Source organism: Dinoponera quadriceps, unplaced genomic scaffold, assembly GCF_001313825.1.
Source record: "Dinoponera quadriceps isolate SergipeBrazil2010 unplaced genomic scaffold, ASM131382v1 scaffold1249, whole genome shotgun sequence".
Taxonomy (NCBI): Eukaryota; Metazoa; Arthropoda; class Insecta; order Hymenoptera; family Formicidae; genus Dinoponera; species Dinoponera quadriceps.
The window spans coordinates 35,311-47,435 of record NW_014555318.1 but is presented as its reverse complement, the minus strand read 5'-3'; the positions used below and the strand labels follow the sequence as shown (position 1 = coordinate 47,435).

Genomic DNA, 12,125 nt, shown 5'->3' with positions numbered 1-12,125 from the left:
TAATAATGTAACCGGCGGGGGTATCTGTCCGAGGAGGAAGATAGGATAAGAAACTTCTAAATGTGTTGCTCTCCTAAATAAAAAGAGCGTGTTTGAATTTTCTTCTTTTTGACAAATTGTTTTTTGACATTGTTATATCCTAGCGAATGTACGTAACAGTTAACATTTGTAGATTAGATCGAGGATTAGAAGAAAGTAAGAATAAATCGCTCCCATAGTTGAGGAGAGGGTTTATGAGAGAGGGTGGTACATTTTTTAGGAATACAGTTTTCTTTTGTAGCTAGGATAATGGGTAGAGAGTGGACGTATTCTTTAACTCTTTCCGGTCGTAATAATTGTAAGTATGAGTATTTTGTCGGGAATATCCCGGACTTCGATCGAAAAGAGTTAAAGTATCATTATGTGTTGATTAGTTGAAGTAGATAGAATGAAATGGTCGTATCTTTTAGGTAGGAAGGTAATAGTCGTTTCTTCTTTAGTAGGATAATGAAAAGAGCCCATTTACGCCGTTGCAGAACATATATTTGATGGTCCTTTATTTAGGTCAGAGAATTAATCTCTTTACCTGGGATAGAACCATACGAAGAGTGTTGAAAAAGTTTGGTCGAGAGAATCAAAAAGAAATGAATGAATGAATATAACAAACTTAGTTAAATTTAAGAAATTTGGAATGAGGCGTTTTATTAATAATATTAAACACGAAACGTAAGGGACCGAAAAATTAATTTACGCATTAACAGAATTTATTTTTTGTGTAGATTAATAAGCTTAGTGATAAAGCGAGAAAATCATTGTGAAAGGTACAATATTTAAAAGATAAGACGGTTAACTCTTTAAACACGATGGAAAGTATGTTTTCATATAAAACAGAATTTTATAAATCAGTGTCATCGGAATAATAGAAATATAAAGAATAGAATTTCGACGGTGTTCCTAATCTTAGTTTATTTATTGTAGATTGAAGCATGGTTGTCCATATGTTGGAATTTAATTTCCTAATTCGTCATATTTAATTCCTTGTTTTTTATTCTTTCCATTGTGTCTGAGCCCTAATACTAAAGAGAAGCATAAAAATGACACATATGAGCTTTTAACATAGGAAGGCTGTTTTATTTAGCATGCATACATCAACGCACATTATTGAAATAAGATAATTATTCGAACGGATAAAGAGTATAATAACTACGTGATCGTTCTACTGTCTAATATAAAAAGCACGGGGGTGCCCACCGTTCCGCGAAAATCTATTTACGTCGCCGAAATATTGAATATTAGGTGCCTTCTTCTATCCACCGCGACGTTTCCGCGAGAACGTGCACCTGCTCCCAATCAGACCGGACTCGAATCGACACGAGCGCGACGACGCGCAGAAAAACGAGCAAAGGGACCGGTACACCCATATGCACGTCATCGCGCGCGCGATTCATATTTGATTGATTCCATTTCATGAGCGCCGCCGGCCGCATGTTTCGTCTACGTGCCTGGCGACGGGACCGTCGCCGCGCATACCGATTGCCGTTTTAATGGAATGGACGGACGTTAGTTTTACAAACCAACAAGGATCCGTCACGGCGCGGGAGCACGGACCGACCGCCGGGGGATTATTGGGGATCCGCGAACGCCGTCGTCCATAACTGATCGCGCCGTCATTTTTGGCTGCACTCGGCACGGCCTACAAATGGACCATCACGGAAGGCCTCCGCAAATGTTTCCGCGAAATGGAACAAATGTAGGCGGTGTGTCGAGGGAGGCAAGGATATTGCGAGCTGCTGCCTCTCGTCTATGGAATCGCCACCGGAACCTCGGGTTCGTTTCCCCGTGAAAATTTCATTGGCCGTCCAGCTTCGATTATTTGTCTTCGATATCTCGAATTGAAATCCAGCTAAAGTTCGCACAAAATTAATTAAGGGGTTACACCACCCCTTAGAGCCCAAAATGATAGGTAACTTTATAAATTTTTCTTAAGGAAGGTAATCAATATATAGGAAGATATTTATACAATGTTCTTATAATTACACTTTTATTTACAAGAAAATTTACTAGGGATTTTTTAAAATATTAACAAATATGAAAATAAAGAATAATTGAAAAAAATGTTCCTTCTCCAGCAAATAATTTCGCGACTAAATTATTTATTATAAAAAACTACATAATTTATTGCAAAATCCTTACGTGTTTGTTTGGTAAATTCATCACATATTTAAAAACTTTTGTTTTTTATTCTCAGATTTATGACTTTTGCGAAATCAATTACACCGTGTACATTAGTTGCTTAGTACTTTCGACGATCCAGCGCCTCCATTTTATTTGTTTTTGAAACATAAAATATGTTTTCTTGTGCAAAAGTATAATTATAAGAATATTTTATAAATATCTTCTTATATTGAATACTTTCCTTGAGAAAAATTCAAATGAGACAAATGAAAAAAGGAGAGGACAGGATTAAATGAAGAGTGAAACTTTTCAACAAAATTTCAGACAAATCCTGAGTTCCGAAAGTTTTGTTCTACATCAGCTCTGCTGATTCTCGAATGCTGATTCTCGAATTAACAAATAAAACAACAAATTTTCTTCTTTCATAATCTCTTTATTTATTCTTGTATTGACATTAGAAATTTTTATAGGATACGGAGATTCAAAATAGGTGAAGAAGAAGAACTTGTAATCTTCTGTCCTGTAAACCGTTTTGAAACCAGCTCTTGATTGTCATCTGATTGGCTGAGCGCTCAATAGTGCACGAAAGTACGGGTCGATCGGAAACGCGGCGTGAACTAATAATCATATCTTAACCGTTCGTCGAAAGCTACGGGCGAAATTTCCACCAATGCATACTGATAACTTTGATAACGCCTCAAAGATCTTGAACATTTTGAGAGCGTTGATTGTCGTGATTTCTCGACTGCCGGATATTCTCGTCATAAGCGGGTGACGACGGTCGGCGATTGACGAGGGGTGACTTTGTCCTTCCGAAAGTGCCCATTGTTTTAGGTCTCCCACGCATTGTATACTTGTCCGTGACCTAGTTATTACGTCTCGAGTCAATAAACGTGTATTGGTGTGCGTTGTTTACAATCCGTCGGGTGATTAAAATATTTGACCAGCTCTTGAGATATTTTATGGAGGTCTCGTCGGCATCGCTTTAGCTAACACGTGCTTCTCTGATCGAACCGTATCTTACCGTCACGTGACGCTTGCTCTGAGCGGTGGCCCACGTTATCCCGTTGAACCCAATTTTATTTGTCAAATAACATATGTTAATATTGATCAAAGTATTCATGGTTGTTTCATTTTAGAGCTAAAGTATTAAACTTGAATTGAAATTTCAGTGTAAGCAGCATGAGAGGAACTAGTAAAAATAATGCTCTTTGCAATACGAATTTCATTTTCAACCTACCAAAGCTTTTTTACTTCCGTTTAGCCTTATTATTATATAGTATCCAAATTTAAATTTTCATTGATTATCACACGACTATTACCTATGGCTTTATAAGTTCTTCCTTCTCATCCTTTTTCAATACCCAAATTTTATCGAAATTTCCAACACCAAGAAAAAATAATAAAAGGATTCTGAAAATACGCAGAAAGTTTGTCCTGCTATTGATTACTTAACATTTACTTCTCGTGTATATTTAGTCTGCAATTGAGTAAATTACATAATTAAATGCAGGTAGAATGAGATAAAAGAATATTAAATAACTCGTGAATAAATATTTTTTTTAATTTCAATGTGGAGAAAACGACATTGAGTGACCTTTTGCAGCATCAAGATAAAATAACAATCGGCGTAACGTTATATGTCGAAATTCTCCATTGATCTTGCAAGTATCCGCGGTATTTTCGTAGGATTAATATGGGCTCACAATTTCAACTCGGGTCAAGCCGCAGCTTCTCACAGCCACATGCCGTTCGTCGTGTCCACTGTAATTTTTCTTTCTCTCGCCGCGCCCCGGCGTGTAAATATCGCCAGGATGTTTGCCGGTTGCGAATACGCAGGAGTCGTAAACATTATGAAGATTTACATCCGCCTGACAGGTGGTACCAGGGAGCAATGCTGCGCCGCGTAAGCGTCTTGCGTTCTGCACGTAACGCGGCGGCGTATTTAGCTTCTTTCCTCCGCACTCGCTCGCTCGCGCCTTCTTCTTTATCTCGTGCTTACCTTGCAAGATCTCGTTTCATATTTATTACGGTAATCGCGTTGCTAGGACTTTTACGAGCACGGTGCTCCACGCCGACAGCTACGTCCGGCATTAAAAGTAGTGGAACCGAACGTCCGCTATTTTTTTTCACAATACCGCGGGAAATTACGAATGTAATGTATAAGTGCACTTTCCCACGAATCCCGAGTGGTACGATTATATTGGAGTCGAAATTTTGATGCTACTCTGACGCTCTTAAGGATAGCTTACACTAGCTCAAATGGTCTACGCAGAAAAGAAAAGTGATCTAAATTCAAGTAAATAATTACTCCAATACGCCTTAGCAAATGTTTACTTGGATTAATTAAATTTTACTTGGATCAAATACATATATATATTTTTTACTTACATAACTTACTTGGAAAATATTTTACTTTGGACAAATAAATAAAAACGATTATTCCGTTTACTTTTCTTCTTTTGAAAAATACTTACCTTCAATAAAGAATATTTTCTTGATAATAATTTTAAAATATGCTCATCACAAATTTAGAAAAGCTCATTATGAAGTATTCGGAAAAAACAATTTTTTTTTTCCAAAAATATTATAAAACTTTATCGTAAGAAAATTAGACTCGCTTAATTTAAAAATAATTTAAATAAACAAGTTAATTTTTGTTTTAATTTATTCTCGATTGAAATACTACACTTATTAGGATTCAACAAACATTTTTAATAAATTTGATGCTTACAATGAACTTGTGTGATATGTTTGCAAATATATATAAATTTTTGAAATACTTGAATTTTTTGATTTATTTATAATGCTACCTTGAATAACCTATTTTGACTGACCTATTTTGATTGACCTATATTGAAATAGCAAAAACGCAAACTTAAAACATCTCCGAGGTTAAAATAGAAATAAATTATATTATTAGAATTGAAATTTTTTTTGAACTTATTTTGCGATCTTAATTCTTATTGTTGTAGAATTGAAGATGTAATACGGGATCAAACTTTTGACTTGAGTTATTCTTCTGATTACAATCGCGTGTGCAGGCTCCATAAAACGGAGCGTCTCATTGTACACTTTTCTTTTCGGTTGATTCCATCAAATTTCAATATATGTAGACCTGCGTAAAGTCTGATGTTCCAAGTAATAAAGATTACTCTTCTCCACATAGTCTCCACAAAATATCCACAAAGTAAAAAGAAATTTCCTTCTCCGCATATCAGCTACGTCTGTAGGTTCATCCCGCATGAAACAATGTTGCTGATAACTAAGACCGATGTAGCTCTACGCAAGTGCATAACATTACACCGGATGCTACAGCAATATTATTCCGAGCAAAGTCACGTGCATCAGTTCTACTGCGTGCGCCATTCGTGCCCAGAGACAAAACCATGTCACTGGAAACGGCACGGTTGTAAGGAAATTGAATAGCGACCATCGGAATAACTATAACGAACAATCCGCCAACAGCTGCGCTATTTTCGTGTCGAGTATATATTGAATTATATTAATCGACTTTTTCTCTTTGAGCGCTGTGCACACACGCGAAAATTGCTTCGCCGAGGCATTCTTAGAGAGTTAACGTCTTAACCGAATAGCGAGCGCACAAACTAGAATGGAAAAAATGAAGAATAATTACTTCACGATTGCAAGTCTGATAAATGAACGAGATCACACCGGCCAGAAGATAGGATAGATCGTGCGGTCACGATCCAGCGACTTACAAAAAAGTCGCAAAAGTTTCCCCGGCTTATGCTAAATCGATTCGGGATTCTGGACGATTTGCGTGAGCCCGGTAATATTTTCGGTTCGGCAAAATTACACAGGCAGGAAAATTAAATGGCACGAATGCGGAAACGGAGAGTAATCTTTAAGATCCACGTGGCGCGCCGTCGTTTCTACCGGATGGAATTTTATTTTATTGACGCGCGCAGCCCTGGCAGCAGGCTGCCTTCGGTGCCACATGGTCCCGTTATTAACGTGAAATGCAAACGAGCCCTTCGTTGCGTCCAAGAAACGGCCGCTCGGATGACTCGCTATAATTTTTCGCGCGAAACTGCATCGCCAAATGCCGTCGAGTTTTAACGTATTTATAACTGCACCGGCAAATCCGGCGCGAGGCTCCGTTCGGCTTTCGGTTTCGCGCCCGCGAATCGCGCAACAATAAAGTTCCCCAAGTTCTAATAACAAATGTTTCTTAACTGTCACGCTCCGTTTAACCAATGAATGGGCGAGAACACGTAACGCGATATAACCCGCTCGTAGATGTAGTTTTTACGTCGACTGAGTAATTAGTCCGAGCATTAACATTAATTTCGTTGCAGTAACGCTCGCGACGGTACGGCATATCGAGCGTGAGAACGTCAGTTATTATAGAGGAACTTTGAGTAATACGAAAAGGCGATAAAACTCACTTTCTCTACGAAAAGTAGATATTTCATATTGCTCTCTCAAAATTTACCTTCGGAAATGTTTAAGTAATATTAACATTACCAAAAATAAGGAAAATTTGTAAACATTATAAAAAAAACAGTTGGCACTTAACAGAGATTAATTTTACTTCTCTTGAATGATTTTCAACTTATTTTTCTCGAGAATAAAATGGTATTTTGTATCACTCGAGGTTTCTCTGTAAGATGCAGCGAGAAATGTGCATAACACTACACTGAAAAACCCATTTAGTTGACTCAAACAAATTTTGGTTCTCACAACCAAAACATTTATTCGCCCATATTCAAACCAAATTTTGTTTGAGTCAACTAAATGGGTTTTTCAGTGTATAGCGATTCTATTCAAATTCAAGATGATCCTTTATGAAATAGTTCTCAAGTTAGTTTCTCGTGAGATAATTACATTGAAGAGGAAGTCCGTCATTAATTCCTTATTTCGATTCGATATCGTGGTGACATTGACTCTTTGTTCAAGACTATGCAAATTTGACCGATCGAATCATTATTATTTATCCAGCAATTATCAAGAACACTAATCTCTAATATTGCGACTCGGGTATAATAAAAACGTCAACACATGTCCCATATTCTGGTCACGTAACAACGCTCACCGATTCTCCTACGGTCGTTCATCAATCAATCCACCCCCGTATTTCGCGCGAACGATGGTAAAAGACTGAGCGCTACGCAGTTGCGGCAAATTTACGCGCGCTACACGGAACAATTCGCGGTCACGACATGTCGATCTTTATTGTGACAGATGGTCACAATAATTTTAATTTTAATTGACGTCGCGACTCATCGTCTTTTGTTGTTACAGCTGTCCGCAATTCGCTCATCGCACGCGCGCAAGTGTTATAATATTTGCGAGTTTCTGCCATTCGTGCGGCAGAAATTATCGTAATAATGGGAAAGGTTCACCGATTGATTCTGTGCAACATCATTTACCAAATACCCAGATATTATAATCGTGATATTACACGCGAATATGCCGAATTTATCGGTGACTGTTACATAGAAAAAAAAATGGTGGAATCGAATCAATAGAAATAATTTGTAGTTACTTGTTTTTCAGCCTCTTAAATCAAGTAATATTTTTACCAATTTTAATAGCTCGTAGTAAGTATTTATTTAAACGCAGTATACTTTAATTTATAAATGAATTATTAAATGTAAGTGTAAAATGATTCTAAATTAAAACAAAATATTTAATAGAATTATATAATAATTCATTTCCATTGTAGAAACCTGATGGTTTTAAATTTGAATTTTCTCGCCCAGTAAATATTTTCTCAAAATAAATTCTAATATTCTCAATGAATTTAATCCTTGTTCCAATTGTAACATTTACAAGTAAATGTCTGCTCTTATACGAAGGAAACATATTGATATTCCCACTTCTAGTAAATATTTGCCAACGAATGTTGCAGTAACTATTTTATTCAGATCAAATGAATATTACTTGAACGGAACGTAGCACAGAAGACAAATTTGTTTCAATTAACGGAATTTTATCGGAATTCAAGGAAATATTTTTCTCCGTGTACTCTTATATTTGGTTCAAGCGGCAGAATTGTTCGGTGAAACGGTTCATTCATTGTGATCCCCCCGTAATCGTTTCGAGCGATGTAGCTGTCGCTGTGTCTGCTACATCGCACGATGCGCATTACAACTCGTCACGTGTCTCGCACGCTGTATCCTCGACACCCGGTAGAGCAAAGTGTACGGCACCCATAGTGGCGCGAGCATTTTCACAGGTAGTTATATCTGCGACATTGCGCGACGCGAAACGCCGAGAACGCAATTAACTCGGATGTCACCTGCGATCGATCGCCACCGAGACTGCCGTCCCTTACCCCACCTCCGGCGTCTTCCCCTCTCTCTCCTCTCGTCGTTAAGGTGAGCTTTGGCCCCGACTTGCCGGAGACGCGCGTCTCCGGCAATTCGTTAAGACGCTTAGTTAAGCAAACAAGAGCGGAGCCGCTGCGAAGTGATATACGTGCCGCGGCAGAAAATCCGCGGCTCTCCCGCTCGTAATTGCGCGCAGCTGTGGTTACACGCGCGGATATAAAGCTTCCACTCTCGCGTCGCGCGCCTCGCGAATCGCATTACCGCGAGCGCGAACGAGAGCGCGCGCGGCTCTCTTCCCCGCTTTCTCCCTCCCTCTCTCTCTCTCTTTCTCTCTCGTCGAAGATCAGAGACCACGTGGGGAACCGCGATCTTTTTTATCTTTTGTTCTCAACGACGGGGATGCGAAACTACACATTTTCGGACGCGAGGAGGAGGAAGGGCAGACGGCGGGGAGATCGCAAATAATATCGCGACTATGGCAGACATGGTCGAATTAATTTTATTAATTATACTTGCAATGGGACGTGATAATAAACAGCTCGTTATTACCGTGAATAATATTACAACGACCGTGGGCGAATTTAATTGATTATATTTATTATTATAATTGTAACGAGACCGCGCGTATAATAAGCACGGACAGACAGCCCCCTTCCCTCCAGTCTTCCCCGCGGAAGGCTAACCGCACTGTTCACAATTTTCGAAATAAAGCGAAAGACCCATCGGCGACGATGACGACGACGACGATAGCGAGGACTCTATCAAACGTTTCGCTAAATTCGCTCCACTTTCGACGGCGGTGCAAGAAAGGAGAAAAAAGCGCGCCGGACAGGCCGGCGCAGCCGGCGGGAAAAAAGTGGCGTGGATAAAAGAGGATGAAAGAAAGATAAATAGATAGATAGATTTATTCTGTGCTAGCGGAAAGAGAGAAAAACAGCCGCGGAGAGCGAAAATCACTTATTAAGATGACTTATTAATTGCTCCCAATTTCCTCCATGTGATTCACGTGATATTACGTCCTCTATTCACGTCGCAGAGACGATACATAAAAATTCGGATATATATTAGCTCAGATAACACCAAGTTTAATTTTCGGGTAATACTGTGGTAACTGGATTAAAAAGTAGGGTAAAAAATTAGTAACATTCGGAGGCGAAATTTAAACGCCAAATTGACGGTCTTCAAGATAATATACGCCTACTCAGATGACCTATAGACTAAGAAGAACTTACTTTGACAATATTAACACTTATTTACTTTTTTCGAACTTGTAATTATACAACTTTCATTTTAACGCTGCTTTGAACAACCTGTTTTGATGCTAAAACTGCGAAAACGGAAAGTCAAAAGTTGTCAGGGGTTAAAGTGGAGGTAAATTATATTATTGAGGCACAATAACCTTCGGTCTGTGTGCCACAGACGGATCTCCCATGAGGGCCGCTCCGTTTCTCCCTGTTATTATTATCATTATTATTATTAAATTATATTATTAGAATTGAAATTAAACTATTTCGTTATTTCTTGATAATTAATTCAAGCTCGATAATGTAAAACTATTAAGACTAATTATATAAATATAAAAAAAGCAGCCTTTTTTCTTACGTTAATGACCGCCGCAATCCTGTTAATCGTATATTTTGTTTCGTAATAATCAAAATATAAACATATAATAAATAAGTTTTCCTGTAGTTGTTTTACTTTAAGAGATTTAGATATGAAATTGCCTATTTTGTTATCTCTGCTCCTATTGTGCTGTAGAATCAAAGAAGGCTTAACGCGCAGGGTGAAAACCTCGACTCGGGACGGTGGTTGACGCATAACGAGCGCTGTAAATCAATCTCCCCCATTTCCGAGGTCGCGCGGAATCGGAATCACCGAATTTCCGTGCAACATGATGTAATGAACGTCTCCTCCGACGTCGCGTAAAAATCTGCATAAAGGAGGAAGAGAGAGAGAGAGAGAGAGAGACAGAACACGGAAGGGCGGGAAGAAAGCCGGGCATGGGAATAATCGTGGATCGATCGCGGCCACGTTTTGAAGGAAGAAACGCCTTCGGCCGTCTCGCGGCAGACCGGGCTTATGTTTATACATATGTCCCGCACATGGTACGGTGCCCTCGAAGAGGCGGCCGCGGCGGGTGGAGACGTACTGAAATTTCCAATATTAGAACGGCCAGGCGAGAGAGGCAGGCCAGATGTCTACCGTACTGACTGCCGAGAGCGCGCGACGTGCGTTTAGCATGGTTTCATTACAAAAATGTCACGCACAGAGCCGCGCCGCGACGCGGCACGCCGCGTCGCGCCGCGTCCCGCTCTCGCACCGTCGTCGACCTCTCGACGATGCGTTCGCGTTCGCGTCTCTCTCTTCTCTCTCTCTCTCTCTCTCAGTCTCGCTCTGTATCTCGCTCCACATCTCTTTCCGCTGTTCTCTCGTTCTCTTTCACTGTCGTCGTCACCGTGATGAAGGGAACTCGCTGAACTGTCGACTCGATCTTGGGACGCGCCAGCAGCCACCGTCAATTAACGCGTCCGATGGAGAGCCGTCCGCGCGCGCGAGATACCCGATTAGATGATCGTGCCGCGTTTCGAAGGACGAGACTTTTCGGATCAAAACAGTTGCACGCTAATGACGATCCATTGTGGCCCGGCATTAAACGCTATCGATATACATGGGTATACGGGTATTTCGGGTACCGCTTTCGTGTGTCCGGATAATACGAGCGACATGAGCAGGCGGTATCCGTGGCGAGCCCACGCAATGTTTTCGGAAAATTCGAGGCGAGGTCGAAATACCATTTGCGTCTTTCGTCACGTGTTTAACGCTTCGTAATCGATAGACGTCTTTTGCACTTTTGCGCGAAACAGTGCCCACAATGAGAATTTAAGGCGCAAGACTTAGGCTTTAAGCGTTAAACGGTAAGAAATTGACTAATAACAATCGATTATTCTTTTTACATTTTCACTGTCATTGGTCTATTTCTCACGGTAAGCGTCGTTTGAGACGCGATTAGCGCGCAAACGCGTGCCTGACATTTGACGATTAATTGTTAATAACAATCGGAATAAAACATGTAAAACATATATCGCGGATATTCGTTCCGACTTGCGAAATCTTCAATTTGTATTCTCGTAACCGAAAGAATGCCAGCACGTCCACGATCGGGTTCGCATTACAAAATTCGTAACAAACGAAGAAAAAGAGAGAGAGAGAGAGAGAGAGAGAAAGTTGAAGAGAAAGGACGAAATGAACGAAACGGTAAATACTTCGCTCTTTGGAGCCGACGTGAAACCGTTACATCGTTAATGGTATCGAAGCTTTACTTCGCGAAGGTTCTGCTTGGTTTCATTACAAAGATGTCATGCGCAGGTACGTCGCAGTTATACCCGCTTTTGACGTCCCGCCCGTTGTATACACACTTGGCGTTAAACCGGAACGGCGGGAGCGCGCCAGGAAAATTATGAAATGCTAAAACGGAAACGAATTTCGCGCGGTCCCGAATATTGTTTCGATATTTGCAATTAACTCTTTTATTCGCGCGACACACGCTCCCAACAGTCGCAGTAATATTTCCGTGATCGAAAATATTGGTAACGTTGAAAAAAAAAAAAGAGCTCGACTTTACCTAATTCCGGCGCCGAAAAAAAAACTATCTGCGCGTTCAATTAACGAGAC

General features: G+C 40.0%; 1 protein-coding gene across 1 annotated transcript in view; it reads right to left on the bottom strand.

Annotated features, from left to right (window-relative positions):
- LOC106743789 (protein CBFA2T1) overlaps nt 1–12,125 on the bottom strand; it is a 55,454-nt gene that overhangs the window by 36,657 nt on the left and 6,672 nt on the right. The window lies entirely within an intron of this gene.